This window comes from Penaeus monodon, chromosome 8, assembly GCF_015228065.2.
Source record: "Penaeus monodon isolate SGIC_2016 chromosome 8, NSTDA_Pmon_1, whole genome shotgun sequence".
NCBI lineage: Eukaryota > Metazoa > Arthropoda > Malacostraca > Decapoda > Penaeidae > Penaeus > Penaeus monodon.
Window position 1 is genome coordinate 56,319,175 of NC_051393.1, and position 5,000 is coordinate 56,324,174.

Below are 5,000 nucleotides of genomic sequence, written 5' to 3' on the forward strand. Positions count from 1 at the left end.
GGGCCGGACTTAAACCCAAAATGCAGGTAAAACTTTTGGGGATGTTTTGTGGGTTTTTTGAAAAAGGAAAAAAGGGAGGGGTGGGCCCGCACCTTCTTGCCTTTTGTGTTCGGTATGGTGTCCCGGGCCACAGGGGTTCCCATCCCCACATTAGGCTGAGTGGGAGGGTGGCCGGCCAAACCTTTGGGGGGTTTAAGGGACAAGTATCCTCCCTTTACATGGAGGTTGCGCACTCGCGGGGTTCTCGAGGAATGGGTGGGGCCGCGCCCCGGGTCCGTTTTTAAACCCAAAAACCCCAGGATTCCGCTAACCGGGGGGGTAGGGGTAAAAAATTAAAAGTTTAGGCGCCATCGCGGTTCCTGGACACAACCCCCTCGCCGGAAAATCCGGGGTTCCTTCTTTTTCCTTTCTGTTGAATCGCTCGGAAGTGGTCGCTAAACAGGGGGTGGCACTCCCCCGTGTAAACGAAAGGTTCCCCTTTGTTGGAGCAGGGCTTTTAAGAGGGGATAGCCCCGGGAGCTATGTCATGATTGGGTTAACACCACTGGCTATGACACTGTTTTCCTCGGCTCGCATAAATCCTGACACCAGAGGATTTATGGTCCTGGCACAAGTACTAGCAGCAGGTGCCGAGAGTTGGGGTAAGGATACAGGATGTTGGGTCCATGCTATGGCAAAGGATAGAGATAGTGAGGGTGAGGTTATGGTGGTCACATAGCATCAGCTGACGTGGTAAAAGTATTTTAAAATGGGGATGTGAGGGCTGTGATCACGGGGAGATTAAACATTATTGGGAGGTTAAAATCGTCACAACTAAACAAAACTAGTACAAGAAATCAAACAAACAAAACACACAAAACAAACAAAAACTGAAAAAAAAAAAAAAAAAAACGGGGTAGGAGAAGGTGAAGGTGAAAAAGAGGAGTAGGAGGTGGCTTCAAAGGATGTGACCAATCTTAAGAATCTGCTCCACTTATTCATTCCATGCCAAGAAAAAGATCATGGCCTAATCACTGTCTCTGGCTGGAACAAAAGATGGTTGTCGACTCTCTCCAGCTATTCAATATGCCAAGCATGAAGCTTGTCGTCTGTTTACAGACCAACCTACGCCACTCGATGTTCATAGGACACAGAGAAGCTTCCTCATGGTAGTTCAGATATTGTAATAAATCATCCCATTTATCATATAGATCCATCTGGTTCTTTATTCTGAACGGGCAGGAATTTGCAATTGTTTAGTGTATGCTGTTTGTGTGAGTGCAAGTGGTGTGTATGTGAGGAGAGGATTTATCAATGTTTTGTATAGATACAGCTTCGTATGTCGGGCCACCCTTTTAACATGACAAGGCAAATGAAAGGCCTTTCTTCCAAGGCGGCTTTTGAGTTGATATGCAGATGAATCGAAAGTATGTATAAAAGGGGTTAAACTAAGGTTTGGTACAAGAGGTTTTGATTTGCAGAGGTGCTTATAGTCTGTCAAGGTGTTGAGGTAAATGTTATCATAAGAAGGAAGTTTTCATGGTCTTACAAAGAAAAACTTTGTTTATGTCGCATTAGTCTTGATAGTCCTTTATACCCCCTTCTCGAGACAGTGTCGAGTTTCATCACTGATGCCTAAACGACACTGAAAGCGCATTGCATTGATCGTCAGCATAGAGGATAACAAGTATTTTTAATTTGGGGTTATCAAGGAACTGCAGAGCAACTTTTAAATTTAAAAGGGTGAAAAGTTAATTTTGTGCACAACTTGTACTTAAAGCCAGCATGCCAGACCATGTAAAAGGATCATTCAACATTTTGTGACAAGAACGTCTTTATCATCGATCTTTGTTGTTGTTTATGTCGTTTGTAATGTAAATGTCTTGTGTCGAGTGATGCGGGCGAAAGCCGAACTGTTTGTGGGAGATTAGGTTATGGTCTTCGAGATACCACCTTAGTCGAGTGTTTATGATTAAAAAAAAAAAAGACTAATGTCTCGAGGAGACTAATAGGGCAGTAATTCTTTGGGTCAGTCAGGTCATTTTGTGGTTTAGGAATGAGGTCCAGTTTTAAAACGAGAGGGAAAATACCCGTTAGCGAGAGAGGCATTGTAAAGGTCAGTCAAAGCTTCTATAAGGTTATCAGGAAAGTGAATAAGGGAGTTGCGTCCGATCTGTGAGGAGCCTGGAGCCTTACGGGAAATCTCTTTCTCTTTTACTTCCTCACACGAGATGGGGGCTATGAGTTCACAGGTGTCGTCCATTCTATCCAGACGTATAATTGGCTCTGGGTTAGTTTCTACCCTCTTCTCTTGACTCCAGGTATGAATTTCTTGAATTCTGTTAGTGAACAGGGATGAGGAGGGTGAGGGTAGAAAACTTTGGCCCAGTGTTCTTCAGTAATTTTGATAATATCCATGGGATCTGAAACTTTTACCTTATTATGAATGTGGTGAGAGAAAGGGGAGTAGTTACTATCTTTAAGTTGTCGACTCTTGCCAGAATTCTCGTGGACTTCGAACATTCTACTCTTTAAACTAAATCTGTCCAATATTTGTGGGTTGTTAACAAGACTATAGATGATGTGTCTTCTTAGAATAGACAAGTCCTATCAAACATGGTTCATCTATTTAAATTTGAGCAAAACGATCGTCGGAACAAGTCAGGAGACGTTTTGTCCGCTCAGATGGTTGAAATTATATACAAACATGTTTTATACTTGAGACCTGGGTGTAGAATGGTGCTCCCAGCTCGATAAGGCAATATCGCCGAAGATGTAATTCCAATGCCCATCTATTGTTATGGAACACAGGCCCATCATTGATTGAATTTAAGTAATTAATTTTCATTTTGATATTTTTTTCTTAACGTGACTCCCAGTCTGCTTGTTTATACCGGAAAGAAGTCTTTCTTGTTTATCTATTGGGGATATGAAAAATTTTAATTATGATAGGTATGTGGTCTGAACCGCGTTTGGACCCGGGTTGTAGGTTGTGTGATAGGCAATTGATGCCCTGTTAGCACGAAAAGTGATCAGGGCGGTTCTTTCCTTCGCTGTGTATAGGTGAAGAAGTTCGGGTCCTAAGTAGTGGAGTCTTTTTTATTCAAAGATAGAAACGAGTTGCCCTACCATGTGCTAATGGTTAATGGCTATGGTGTAGTGTCAGCAAAGTAGTCAGGAGATGAGGTTTGCATGAATTAACAATATAAATTGTTGAGTCCAGCAAGAGGGCAAATTAGTGTGTTTATATAGGTTTTATATTAGGAAGTGACAAAGGATAATAGGGTTAGTGGTGTGAATTTAAATGACGCCATTGGAAGTCAGGGGGCTGAATGAGAGGGTTGAGGAACTATGGTGTGATGGTAGTATTTATGATTGATTGATTGATTATTACAAATTATCTGGCCGCCCGTCACAGCTAAGTTCATTGGCGGCGAGTGCCTGTTAAATAGAAAATTAAATTATTTAAATTTTTAAAAGTCTATGATAAATTATCAGACAAATAACACAACAAAAAAAATCAAAGCATAAATATTCTGCTTTAAGTATATAAAATATGCATAACATTGCAAATTAAATTTTTATTGAATGTATATTTAAGTCGACCTAAGGAACGCAGTATAATAAAGCCTCTATGTCCAATCCTCCCTCAAACCATTTTCAGTGTTATATGGGGGAGACAAGGTATCATACGTCTTGGTCTGAGAATTGGTTGCATATCCTTTCCTACAAACTATGTGCGATCGTTAATGCTACTTGGCATACTTCAACAAAGTGCTATTCACTTTTAGCCTCATCGGCCATGAGGTCAGGTCCTTGTGTGCCCGAGCACCTTATGTCTTGTTATAGCAACTTCCAATTTTCGGTAGGGTGATGCTAGTCACTCAACTCCTAAGGCTATCTCTAATCTCTCGCAGTTTGTTCTGGAGTATACCTCCATGTTCCTTATCCATTATTGCGAGAGCAACTCCTTATGCTTGGTTTCAGGTCGGTGTTGTGGCGAGAGGAAAACGAGATCACAGGCTGATGCAGCGCTGTCTGGCCTTCTGATCAGCTCGCTCATTCCCACTGATACACCAAACATGCGCTGCACAAACACAGGAGTTATTACTTTTTTACGTGAGACATCAGTGCCAAGCCAATCTTAACCTGTCCCTTACTACTGGAGTGATGAGTTGAGCTCTTGATGGCTTGCAATAGGACTACGAGAGTCACCAATATATCACAGTAGAATGTGTTTGTAAGATTAATCATCTTTCACTGCGATAAGGAGCATGTAACTCTGCAGTGAAGAGTTAGGCTGATAGGAAAGACTGACCAGATGTAGTCTTCTTCTGCTACTGCCTGCAAAGCCCACCCCATTTTCGAATTTAGAACCATCTGATATATAGTTCGCCTCTGATCCTTGGTACTTGTAGAAATATGCCTGAAAAATTCTCTATGTACTTCTGCTTCTGATCTCTCCTTTTCCCAAATCGACCAAATCCAGGCTTAACCTTAGTGTTAGATTATCAACTTAAGATCTTGCACAAGATTCTCTCATTCTCCTACAATAGAATCGACACCTCAAGGTGGTTGAAAACCAATGTCTGGAATGTAGGAGACCCGGATACCTTTGTAGTCATCTGTGTAGTAAATTCAGGTTCATGTAAAAAAAATCCCGGTGTAACTGAAAGAGTTGGTTATCCACTCACAGCATACAGGGATTCACAGGTGAGACCAGTGGAAATTCCCAGCAAGTTACAGATTTGAGAGCTTCATTATTGAAACAGAGTCCAACATCGGAGAACAGTGGGAGTTGCAGAAGAATACACTCCACAAGTCATAATCAAGCCTTACTACGATAAGCACTCAGTAAGCCACAGAAGCATGTGCGGTCTTGCAACCCCAAGATAGATGTGAAAGAACCCCAAAATATAAGCGCTTTTGTAGCCTACACTTTTAACAATGTTTGATGTAGGCCACCCATCGTAAGTCTTGAGTCAAAATGTAGACCCACAGTACCTCACATCTTGGACACA